The sequence below is a fragment of the Arachis hypogaea genome, chromosome 11 (assembly GCF_003086295.3).
Source record: "Arachis hypogaea cultivar Tifrunner chromosome 11, arahy.Tifrunner.gnm2.J5K5, whole genome shotgun sequence".
Taxonomy (NCBI): domain Eukaryota; kingdom Viridiplantae; phylum Streptophyta; class Magnoliopsida; order Fabales; family Fabaceae; genus Arachis; species Arachis hypogaea.
Window position 1 is genome coordinate 119,611,728 of NC_092046.1, and position 13,301 is coordinate 119,625,028.

The following is a 13,301-nucleotide window of genomic DNA, read 5'->3' on the forward strand; positions in this document are numbered from 1 at the left end:
CACCAGATCAAGTGACATCCCTTTTAACCAGAAAATGAAGAATATTGAAACTAAAATATATGCATGAAATTCTCACAACCAACAAGAATGCTAATGGAGGCAAGTAGCATATCAGTATCACTAACCTCCAGATGCCAACGTGGCCATACAAGCATCTGAGAGTCCAAGTTATTTCAAACTCATAGATTCATCAAATATGAAGAGAACTAGATTAAGGGACAGACACCAATAAAATCAAACGGGATGAAAATATCATATCGTCATCTAATCTTTTCAGTTTTCATAGCTTTAATATAGAATTTCTGAAAACAAAGTACAGAAATAAATCAAATGGATGAAAAATGTAAAACACAATCATATGTGAATTGATTTTGGTATCATTCAGGGTGGCAGATCAACATAATTTCACTATTTCATCTACAGAATTTTTTATTTTTATTTTTTTCAGTTCTATGTTAAAAATTGTTCAGCAGCCAAAAATTGGAGAAGGATACAAATCATCTTCATTGAAGCTAGAATCCAGCACAGGAGCTAAAATCTCTCCTTCTTCTTCTTCTTCTTCCCCGTCCTCTTCATCCTCAAAATCTGGAGCTAATTGCTCAATCCAACAAAACAAAGGAAGGAAAAAATTCAAAGTAAAAATGGAAAGAGGAGCGAGAAGAGGAAGTAAAAATGGAACGTAGCCGTAGCTACTGTTGAGACGATCTTCGAGTTCAAGTAAATCGGAGTGGTTTTTCTTGAAACTACTAGATTTGCCATAAAAAATGATTCCTTGATTATTTTAAAGTAGGGTACAGAACACAGCAAGAAGCAATTTCAACAAATTAAATAAATAATTCAATTCCAAACTCTCTGCACAAATTTAGTTCAGAATCTTAAAAATTAATTGGAAAAAATGAAAATGAAGAAGCATTGGCTTACCGGAGAGATAGCAAGATGATAAAGTGAGGAGCAGAGAATTAGAAACGGCGAGGAGCAGAGAATCAGAAATGACACACGGCGAGGAGGGGAGGAACCCTTCGCGACGGTGACGCCACGAGCTCAACTTAGAACTTCGTGCGACGGCGAGGAGAGGAGGAACGATGCGAAGAGGGCCGAGTAGAGCTTCCACAGATGACGAAGTCACCCACAGTCTGTCTCCGCCGGCGGCGACAGCACCTTCTATTGGAGGAGAAGAGTTCGACGACAACTTTGAAGAGGGATGAGGGTGATGAGCGGATAATTTATACGCTTTTTGGCATTGTTTTTAGTATGTTTTTAGTAGAATCTAGTTACTTTTTGGGATGTTTTCATTAGTTTTTATGTTAAATTCACATTTCTGGACTTTACTATGAGTTTGTGTGTTTTTCTGTGATTTCAGGTATTTTTTAGCTGAAATTGAGGGACTTGAGCAAAAATCAGATTCAGAGGTTGAAGAAGGACTGCTGATGCTGTTGGATTCTGACCTCCCTGCACTCAAAATGGATTTTCTAGAGCTACAGAACTCAATATGGCGCGCTTCCAATTGCATTGGAAAGTAGACATCCAGGGCTTTCCAGCAATATATAATAGTCCATACTTTGCCCAAGTTTAGATGACGCAAACTGGCATTCAACGGCAGCTCTCTACCCAATTTTGGCATCCAGCGCCAGAAACAAGTTGCAAAGTGGAGTTCAACGCCCAAACTGGCACCAAAACTGGCGTTCAACTCCAGGAATGACCTCTACACGTGTAACACTCAAGCTCAGCCCAAGCACACACCAAGTGGGCCCCGGAAGTGGATTTATGCATCAATTACTTACTTCTGTAAACCCTAGTGACTAGTTTATTATAAATAGAACTTTTTATCATTGTATTCGAGTCTTGGTTACTCCGGTTCCCCTCTGGGGCCGAGACCAATGAACTCCATTATCACTTATGTATTTTCAACGATAGAGTTTCTGCACTCCATAGATTAAGGTGTGGAGCTCTGCTGTTCCTCAAAGATTAATGCAAAGTACTACTGTTTTCTATTCAATTCAACTTATTCCACTTCTAAGATATTCATTCGCACTTCAACCTGAATGTGATGAACGTGACAATCATCATCATTCCCTATGAACGCGTGCCTGACAACCACTCCCGTTCTACCTTCGATTGAACGAGTATCTCTTAGATTACTAATACAGGGGACCGAGTCCGAGATATTGGGATCTTTGTGGTATAAGCTAGATTGATGGTGGCATTCATGAGAATCCGAAAAGTCTAAACCTTGTCCGTGGTATTTCGAGTAGGATTCTGGGATTGAATGACTGTGACGAGATTCAAACTCGCGAGTGCTGGGCGTAGTGACAGACACAAAAGGATAGTAAATCCTATTCCAGTATGATCGAGAACCTCCAGATGATTAGCCATGCAGTGACAGCGCATCAGACCATTTTCACAAGGAGGAATAGGATGCAACCAACGACAAAGGTGATACCTCCAGACGATTAGCAGTGCTGTGACAGAGCATTTGGATCATTTTCCCGAGAGAGATCGAAAGTAGCCATTGGCACCGGTGACATCCTTACATAAAGCTAGCCATAGAAAGGAGTAAGATTGATTGGATGAAGGTAGCAGGAAAGCAGAGGTTCAAAGGAACGAAAGCATCTCTACACGCTTATCTGAAATTCTAACCAATGAATTACATAAGTATTTCTATCTTTATTTTAGTAGTATTTTCAAAAACCCCATTACTGTTTTATATCTGCCTGACTGAGATTTACAAGGTGACTATAGCTTGCTTCATACCAACAATCTCCGTGGGATTCGACCCTTACTCACGTAAGGTATTACTTGGACGACCCAGTGCACTTGCTGGTTAGTTGTGCGAAGTTGTGAACCATGGTATTGGCATCATGTTTTTGGCGCTATTACCAGGGAAAGAAAGAGCAATGAATTTTACATAATCAAGGTGTAATCACAATTTCGTCCACCAAGTTTTTGGCGCTGTTGCCGGGGATTGTTCGAGTTTGGACAACTGACGGTTCATCTTGTTGCTCAGATTAGGTAATTTTCTTTTTTTTTTATTTTCAAAAATTCTTCAAAAATCTTTCAAAAATTTCTCATCTGTTTTCGAAAAAAAAATGTGTTTTCAAAAATATATTTTTCTTCAGAATTTTTAAGAATGAATTCTAGTGTTTCATGAAGCATGTAAAGCCATGTCTAAATTCATTTGGACTGAGACTTCCAATTTGTTATCAAGAGCAAGCTAGTTGTTGCTAATCCACCTGCTACTGTTCCTGATTTACATACTAAAGCTTGGCTGGCTATTAAGCCATGCCTGACCCTTTGATTGGAGCTTTAGACTAAAGAGCATAAAGATTCCTGGAATTCATATTAAAGATTTTGGAATCCTTATTTTTCTTTTTCAAAAAGATTTTCGAAAAAAATTAAAAGAAAATACAAAAAAAATCATAAGATCATAAAAATCAAAAAAATATTTTTGTGTTTGAGTCTTGAGTCATGTTATAAGTTTGGTGTCAATTGCATGTGCATCTTGCATTTTTTTTGAAAATAATCATGCATTCATAGTGTTCTTCATGATCTTCAAGTTGTTCTTGGTAAGTCTTCTTGTTTGATCTTTGCATTTGCATGTTTTGTGTCTTTTCTTGTTTTTCATATGCATTCTTGAATTCTTAGTGTTTAAGCATTAAAGAATTCGAAGTTTGGTGTCTTGCATGTTTTCTTTGCATTAAAAATTTTTCAAAAATATGTTCTTGATATTCATCTTGATCTTCATAGTGTTCTTGGTGTTCATCTTGACATTCATAGCATTCTTGCATGCATCACATGTTTTGATCTAAAAATCTCATGCATTGCATCATTTTCATGTTTTTCTCTCTCATCATTCAAAATTCAAAAATCAAAAAAATATCTTCCCTCTTTTCTCTCATAATTTCGAAAATTAGATTTGACTTTTTCAAAAAATTTTAAAATCTAGTTGTTTTTATGAGTCAAATCAAATTTTCAATTTAAAAATCTTATCTTTTTCAAAATCTTTTTCAAAAATCAAATATTTTTCATTTTTCTTAGTTATTTTCGAAAATTATAAAAATGTTTTTCAAAAATCTTTTTCTTAATTTTATCTCATAATTTTCGAAAATAACATCATCAATTAATGTTTTGATTCAAAAATTTTAAGTTTGTTACTTGCTTGTTAAGAAAGATTCAAACTTTAAGTTCTAGAATCATATCTCATGATTTCTTGTGAATCAAGTCATTAATTGTAATTTAAAAAAAAAATCAAACCTTTTTCAAAACCAATTTCAATCATATCTTTTCAAAAATATCTTCTTATCTTATCTTTTTCAAAAATATAATTTCAAAATATCTTTTCTAACTTCCTAACTTCTTATCTTTTCAAAATTTGTTTCAACTAACTAACTAACTTTTTGTGTGTTTCTTATCTTTTTCAAAACCACCTAACTAACTCTCTCTCTCTCTAATTTTCGAAAACATCTTCCCTCTTTTTCAAAATTTCTTTTTAATTAATTAATTATTTTAATTCTTAATTTTAATTTTCGAAAATTACTAACCTTTTTCAAAAACTATTTTCGAAAATCACTAACTCTTTTTCAAAAATAATTTTCGAAAATCCTTCTCCCTCATCTCCTTCTAATTATTTATTCATCTCTTCATCTCACATCACTGCTCCTATCCTTACCCTTGTGTTTGGATTCTTCATTCTTCTTCACCCCTATTTCTTTTCTTTTTCTCTTCTCTTTCTTATGAGCAGGGACAAAGAAAAAGGCATTCTTGTTGAAGCTGATCCAGAACCTAAAAGGACTCTGAAGAGGAAACTAAGAGAAGCTAAATTACAACAATCCAAAGACAACCTTATTGAAAATTTCGAACAAGTAAAGGAGATGGCAGCCGAACCCAACAACAATAATGCAAGGAGAATGCTTGGTGACTTTACTGCACCTAATTCCAATTTACATGGAAGAAGCATCTCCATTCCTGCCATTGGAGCAAACAACTTTGAGCTGAAACCTCAGCTAGTTTCTCTGATGCAGCAGAACTGCAAGTTTCATGGACTTCCATCTGAAGATCCTTTTCAGTTCTTAACTGAATTCTTGCAGATATGTGATACTGTTAAGACTAATGGAGTAGATCCTGAAGTCTACAGGCTCATGCTTTTCCCTTTTGCTGTAAGAGACAGAGCTAGAGTATGGTTGGACTCTCAACCTAAGGATAGCCTGAACTCTTGGGATAAGCTGGTCAAGGCTTTCCTAGCCAAGTTCTTTCCTCCTCAAAAGCTGAGCAAGCTTAGAGTGGATGTTCAAACCTTCAGACAGAAAGAAGGTGAATCCCTCTATGAAGCTTGGGAGAGATACAAAGGACTGACCAAAAAGTGTCCTTTTGACATGCTTTCAGAATGGACCATCCTGGATATATTCTATGATGGTCTGTCTGAGTTATCTAAGATGTCATTGGATACCTCTGCAGGTGGATCCATTCACCTAAAGAAAATGCCTGCAGAAGCTCAAGAACTCATTGACATGGTTACAAATAACCAGTTCATGTACACTTCTGAAAGGAATCCTGTGAATAATGGGACGCCTATGAAGAAGGGAGTTCTTGAGATTGATACTCTGAATGCCATATTGGCTCAGAACAAAATATTGACTCAGCAAGTCAATATGATTTCTCAGAGTCTGAATGGAATGTGGTGCACGAAATTGTGATGTCCAGGCTCGAACAATCCCTGGCAACGTGAGCAACTTGGTACGCGTAATCGTGATTACACTTTAATTATCTAAAGTTCATGGCTCTTTCTTTCCCTGGCAGTGGCGCCAAGAATATGGTGCCAATACCATGGTTCACAACTTCGATACAACTAACCAGCAAGTGCACTGGGTCGTCCAAGTAATACCTTACGTGAGTAAGGGTCGAATCCCACGGAGATTGTTGGTATGAAGCAAGCTATGGTCACCTTGTAAATCTCAGTCAGGCAGATATGAAGTGATAATGGTGTTTTCGAATATTATATAATAAGATAGGGATAGAGGTACTTATGTAAATCATTGGTAGGAATTTCAGATAAGCGAATGGAGATGCTTTTCGTTCCTCTGAACCTCTGCTTTCCTGCTATCTTCATCCAATCGGTCTTACTCCTTTCCATGGCTGGCTGTATGCAAGGGCATCACCGTTGTCAGTGGCTACATCCCCTCCTCTCAGTGAATAATATGCTCACGCACCCTGTCACGGCACGGCTATTCATCTGTCGGTTCTCGATCATGCTGGAATAGGATTCACCCTCCTTTTGCGTCTGTCACTAACGCCCAACAATCGCGAGTTTGAAGCTCGTCACAGTCATTCAATCATTGAATCCTACTCAGAATACCACAGACAAGGTTTAGACCTTCCGGATTCTCTTGAATGCCGCCATCATTCTAGCTTACGCCACGAAGATTCTGGTTAGGAGATCTAAGAGATATTCATTCTAGCTTATTTCATGTAGAACAGAAGTGTTTGTCAGGCACGCGTTCATAAAAGAGAAGGATGATGAGCGTCACACATAATCATCACCTTCATCACGTTCTTGGGTGTGAATGGATATCTTAGAAGAGAAATAAGAAGAATTGAATAGAAAACAGTAGTACTTTGCATTAATCTTTGAGGAACAGCAGAGCTCCACACCTTAATCTATGGAGTGTAGAAACTCTACCGTTAAAAATACATAAGTGAAAGGTCCAGGCATGGCCGAGATGGCCAGCCCCCTAAAGCGTGATCAAAGGATCATAAGGTAATCCAAAGATGGTCAAAAAGACGTCTAATACAATAGTAAGAGGTCCTATTTATAATAAACTAGTCACTAGGGTTTACATGAGTAAGTAATTGATGAATAAATCCACTTCCGGGGCCCACTTGGTGTGTGTTTGGGCTGAGCCTAAGTGTTGCACGTGCAGAGGCCATTTGTGGAGTTGAACGCCAGTATTTGTGCCAGTTTGGGCGTTTAACTCTGGTTTTGGATCCTTTTCTGGCGCTGGACGCCAGATTTGGGCAGAAGGCTGGCGTTGAACGCCAGTTTACGTCGTCAATTCTTGGCCAAAGTATGGACTATTATATATTGCTGGAAAGCCCTGGATGTCTACTTTCCAACGCAATTGGAAGCGAGCCGATTCGAGTTCTGTAGCTCCAGAAAATCCACTTTGAGTGCAGGGAGGTCAGAATCCAACAGCATCAGCAGTCCTTCTTCAACCTCTGAATCTGATTTTTGCTCAAGTCCCTCAATTTCAGCCAGAAAATACCTGAAATCACAGAAAAACACACAAACTCGTAGTAAAGTTCAGAAATGTGAATTTAACATAAAAACTAATGAAAACATCCCTAAAAGTAACTAGATCCTACTAAAAACATACTAAAAACAGTGTCAAAAAGCGTATAAATTATCCGCTCATCACAACACCAAACTTAAATTGTTGCTTGTCCCCAAGCAACTGAAAATCAAAATAGGATAAAAAGAAGAGAATATACTATAAATTCCAAACTATCAATGAAACATAGCTTCAATCAAATGAGCGGGACTTATAGCTTTTTGCCTCTTGAATAGTTTTGGCATCTCACTTTATCCATTGAGGTTCAGAATGATTGGCATCTATAGGAACTCAGAGTTCAGATAGTGTTATTGATTCTCCTAGTTCAGTATAATGATTCTTGAACACAGCTTCTTTATGAGTCTTGGCCGTGGCCCTAAGCACTTTGTTTTCCAGTATTACCACCGGATACATAAATGCCACAGACACATAATTGGGTGAACCTTTTCAGATTGTGACTCAGCTTTGCTAGAGTCCCCAATTAGAGGTATCCAGGGTTCTTAAGCACACTCTTTTTTTGCTTTGGACCTTGACTTTAACCGCTCAGTCTCAAGTTTTCACTTGACACCTACACGCCACAAGCACATGGTTAGGGACAGCTTGGTTTAGCCGCTTAGACCAGGATTTTATTCCTTTAAGCCCTCCTATCCACTGATGCTCAAAGCCTTGGGATCCTTTTTATTTGCCCTTGCCTTTTGGTTTTAAGGGTTATTGGCTTTTTGCTTTTGCCTCTTGGTTTTAAGAGCTTTGGCTTTTTCTGCTTGCTTTTTCTTTTTCTTATTTTTTTTTCGCCTATTTTTTTTTTCTGCAAGCTTTGTTCTTTGCTGCTTTTTCTTGCTTCAAGAATCATTTTTATGATTTTTCAGATTATCAAATAACATGTCTCCTAGTCATCATTCTTTCAAGAGCCAACATATTTAACATTCATGAACAACAACTTCAAAAGACATATGCACTGTTCAAGCATACATTCAGAACAAGAAGCATTGCCACCACATCAACATAATTAAGCTAAGTTCAAGGATAAATTCGAAACTCATGTACTTCTTGTTCTTTTGATTTAAAACATTTTTCATTTAAGAGAGGTGATGGATTCATAGGACATTCATAACTTTAAGACATAGTTACTAACTACTAATGATCATGTAATGAAAACACAGATAAGCACATAACATAGAAAACGAAAAACAGAAGAAATAAGAACAAGGAATGAATCCACCTTAGTAATGGTGGTGTTTCCTTCTTGAGGAACCAATGATGTCCTTGAGCTCTTCTATGTCTCTTCCTTGTCTTTGTTGCTCCTCCTTCATTGCTTTTAGATCTTCTCTGATTTCATGAAGGATGATGGAGTGCTCTTGATGTTCCACCCTTAGTTGCTTCCAATAATTGTGTGGAAGAAAATGTATCCCGTGAGGTATCTCAGGGATCTCTTGATTTGCAGTCAAATGTTCTACCGCTGAGCTATATACCCTTGATGGAAGCTTTTGTCTTCCCTTTCCTCTTTCTAGAGGTTTCTCTGGCCTTAGGTGCCATCAATGGTTATGGAAAAAAACAAAAAAGTTATGCTTTTACCACACCAAACTTAGAATGTTGCTCGCCCTCGAGCAAAAAAAGAAAGAATAGAAGAAGAAGAGGATATGGAGGAGATGGATGGCTGTGTGTATTCGGCCATATGGGTGGGATTGGGTGGGGAAGAGATGTTGAATTTTTGAAGGTAAGTGGGTGTATGGGTGTGAGTGGTAAAGGTTTAATAGGGAAGAGTGTTTATTGGGAATAGAGGATGATTGAGAAGAGAGAAGAGAGTGAGTGGAGGTAGGTGGGGATCCTGTGGGGTACACAGATCTTGAGGTGTCAAGGCATTTACATCCCTGCACCAATTTAGGCATGCAAAATGCCTTTGCACACAACTCTGGGCGTTCAGCGCCAGGTTGGTGCCCATTTTGGGCGTTCAACGCCCATTTGCTGCCTTTTCTGGCGTTGAACGCCAGAACCATGCTTGTTCTGGGCGTTCAGCGCCAGGATGCTGCCCATTTTGGGCGTTCAGCGCCAGAACTATGCTCTGTTCTGGCGTTTGAACGCCAGACAGATGCTCCTCTAGGGTGTGATTTTTCTTCTGCTGTTTTTGATTCCGTTTTTAATTTTTATATTTATTTTGTGACTCCTCATGATCATGAACCTATAAAGACACATAACTAAGAAAAATATAGTTAGATAAATAAACATTGGGTTGCCTCCCAACAAGCGCTTCTTTAATGTCAATAGCTTGACAGTGGGCTCTCATGGAGCCTCACAGATGTGCAGAGCTTTGTTGAGACTCTCCAACACCAAACTTAGAGTTTGGATATGGGAGTTCAACACCAAACTTAGAGTTTGGTTGTGGCCTCCCAACACCAAACTTAGAGTTTGACTGTGGGGGCGCTGGTTGACTCTGCTTTGAGAGAAGCTTTTCAAGCTTCCTCTCCATGGTTGCAGAGGGAGATCCTTGAGTTTTGAATACAAGGGAGTTCTCATTCCATTGAAGGACTATTTCACCTCTGTCAACATCAATCACAGCTCTTGCTGTGGCCAGGAAAGGTCTTCCTAGGATGATGGATTCATCCTCTTCCTTTCCAGTATCCAAGACTATGAAATCAGCAGGGATGTAAAGGCCCTCAACCTTTACTAATACATCTTCTACTTACCCATAAGCCTATTTTCTTGAGCTGTCTGCCATCTCTAGTGAGATTTTAGCAGCTTGCACCCCATAGATTCTCAGTTTCTCTATTACAGAGAGTGGCATGAGGTTTATTCCTGAACCAAGGTCACACAGAGCCTTAAAGATCATGGTGCCTATGGTGCAGGGTATTATGAACTTTCCAGGATCCTGTCTCTTCTGAGGCAATGTCAGTTGATCCAGATCACTTAGTTCATTGATGAACAAGGGAGGTTCAACTTCCCAAGTATCAATGCCAAATAATTTGGCATTCAGCTTCATGATTGCACCAAGAAACTTGGCAGTTTGCTCTTCAGTAACATCCTCATTCTCTTCAGAAGAGGAATACTCATCAGAGCTCATGAAGGGCATAAGGAGGTTCAATGGAATCTCTATGGTCACTAGATGAGCCTCAGAGTCCTTTGGTTCCTCAGAGGGAAGCTCCTTATTGACCACTGGACGTCCCAGGAGGTCTTCCTCCTTGGGATTCACGTCCTCTCCTCTCCTCACAGGTTCGGCCATGGCGCTTATGTCAATGGCCTTGCACTCTCCTTTTGGATTCTCTTCTGTATTGCTTGGGAGAGTACTAGGAGGGATTTCAGTGATCCTTTTACTCAGCTGGCCCACTTGTGCTTCCAGATTTCTAATGGAAGATCTTGTTTCATTCATGAAACTTACAGTGGCCTTAGATAGATCAGAGACTAGATTTGCTAAATTAGAAGCATTTTGTTCAGAGTTCTCTGTCTGTTGCTGAGTTGATGATGGAAAAGGCTTGCTATTGCTAAACCTGTTTCTTCCACCATTATTAAAGCCTTGTTGGGGCTTTTGATCCTTCCATGAGAAATTTGGATGATTTCTCCATGTTGAGTTATAGGTGTTTCCATAAGGTTCACCTAAGTAATTCACCTCTGCTATTGCAGGGTTCTCAGGATCATAGGCTTCTTTTTTAGAAGATGCCTCTTGAGTACTGTTGGATGCAGCTTGCATTCCATGCAGACTCTGAAAGATCATATTGACTTGCTGAGTCAATATTTTATTCTGAGCCAATATGGCATTCAGAGTATCAACTTCAAGAACTCCCTTCTTCATAGGCGTCCCATTATTCACAGGATTCCTTTCTGAAGTGTACATGAACTGGTTATTAGCAACCATGTCAATGAGTTCTTGAGCTTCTGCAGGCGTTTTCTTTAGGTGAATGGATCCACCTGCAGAAGTATCCAATGACATCTTTGATAACTCAGACAGACCATCATAGAATATATCCAGGATGGTCCATTCTGAAAGCATGTTAGAAGGACACTTTTTGGTCAACTGTTTGTATCTTTCCCAAGCTTCATAGAGGAATTCACCTTCTTTCTGTCTGAAGGTTTGAACATCAGCTCTAAGCTTGCTCAGCTTTTGAGGAGGAAAGTACTTGGCTAAGAAAGCCATGACCAGCTTATCCCAAGAGTTCAGGCTGTCTTTGGGTTGAGAATCCAACCATAATCTAGCTCTGTCTCTTACAGCAAAAGGGAAAAGCATGAGCCTGTAGACTTCAGGATCTACTCCATTAGTCTTGACAGTATCACATATCTGCAAGAATTCAGTTAAGAACTGAAAAGGATCTTCAGATGGAAGTCCATGAAACTTGCAGTTCTGCTGCATCAGAGAAACTAATTGAGGTTTCAGCTCAAAGTTGTTTGCTCCAATGGCAGGAATGGAGATGCTTCTTCCATGTAAATTGGAATTAGGTGCAGTAAAGTCACCAAGCATCTTCCTTACATTATTATTATTTTCGGCTGCCATCTCCTCTTCCTGTTCGAAAATTTCTGAAAGGTTATCTCTGGATTGTTGTAATTTAGCTTCTCTTAATTTTCTCTTCAGAGTCCTTTCAGGTTCTGGATCTGCTTCCACAAGAATGTTCTTATCCTTGCTCCTGCTCATATGACAAAGAAGAAGGCACAGAAAAATAATAATAATAATAATAATAGAGATCCTTTATATCTCAGTATAGGGATCCCTTTGTGAGTGGAAGAAAAGAGGGGGAGACAAGGAATGTAATGTAATGGAAGAAACACAACTGTGAGGAGGCTTTGAGATGTGAGATGAGATGTTGGTAGATGAATAAATAAATAGAATGAGATGAGAGAGGGAGAATTTTCGAAAAATATTTTTGAAAAAGAGTTAGTGATTTTCGAAAATGGTTTTTGAAAAATGTTAGTATTTTTCAAAAATTTTTAAAATCAAAAATAAAAATAATTAGTTGATTAAAAAGAAATTTTTTTGAAAAAGAGGGAAGAGATTTTCGAAAATGAGAGAGAGAGAGTTAGTTAGGTGGTTTTGAAAAAGTTAAGAAACAAACAACAAGTTAGTTAGTTAGTTGAAACAAATTTTGAAAAGATAAGAAGTTAGGAAGTTAGAAAAGATATTTTGAAAAGATATTTTTGAAAAAGATAAGATAAGAAGATATTTTTGAAAAGATATGATAGAAATTAGTTTTGAAAAAGATTTGATTTTTAAAATCTCAATTAATGACTTGATTCATAAGAAATCACAAGATATGATTCTAGAACTTAAAGTTTGAATCTTTCTTAACAAGCAAGTAACAAACTTCAAATTTTTGAATCAAAACATTAATTGATTATGTTATTTTCGAAAATTTGGTATAAAAATAAGAAAAATATTTTTGAAAATTATTTTTTTTTTGAATTTTCGAAAATAACTAATAATTTTGAAAAAGATTTGATTTTTGAAAAAGATTTTGAAAAAGATAAGATTTTCAAATTGAAAATTTGATTTGACTCATAAGAAACAACTTGATTTTAAAAAATTTTTGAAAAAGTCAATCCAAATTTTCGAATTTGATGAGAGAAAAAGGGAAAGATATTTTTTTTATTTTTGAATTTTTATGATGCAAGAGAAAAACACTAAAAGGATGCAATGCATGAAAATTTTTAGATCAAGACAATGAATGCATGCAAGAATGCTATGAATGTCAAGATGAACACCAAGAACACTTTGAATGTCATGATGAACATCAAGAACATATTTTTGAAAAATTTTTAATACAAAGAAAACATGCAAGACACCAAACTTAGAATTCTTTAATGCTTAGACACTAAGAATTCAAGAATGCATATGATAAACATGAAAAGACACAAAACAAAAAAATCATCAAGATCAAACAAGAAGACTTACCAAGAACAACTTGAAGATCATGAAGAACACTATGAATGCATGATATTTTCGAAAAAATGTAAGATGCATATGCAATTGACACCAAACTTATAATATGACTCAAGACTCAA

General features: G+C 37.5%; 2 non-coding genes across 2 annotated transcripts; one reads left to right on the plus strand and one right to left on the minus strand.

Moving 5' to 3' along the window:
* Window positions 1-5,267: 5,267 nt before the first annotated feature.
* On the minus strand, window positions 5,268-5,375 carry LOC112725814 (small nucleolar RNA R71). The gene has a single exon (XR_003164897.1). It is a non-coding gene; the product is annotated as a small nucleolar RNA R71 (small nucleolar RNA).
* Window positions 5,376-11,295: 5,920 nt separating this feature from the next.
* Window positions 11,296-11,403, plus strand: LOC112724366 (small nucleolar RNA R71). The gene has a single exon (XR_003163531.1). It is a non-coding gene; the product is annotated as a small nucleolar RNA R71 (small nucleolar RNA).
* The last annotated feature ends 1,898 nt before the right edge of the window (window positions 11,404-13,301 follow it).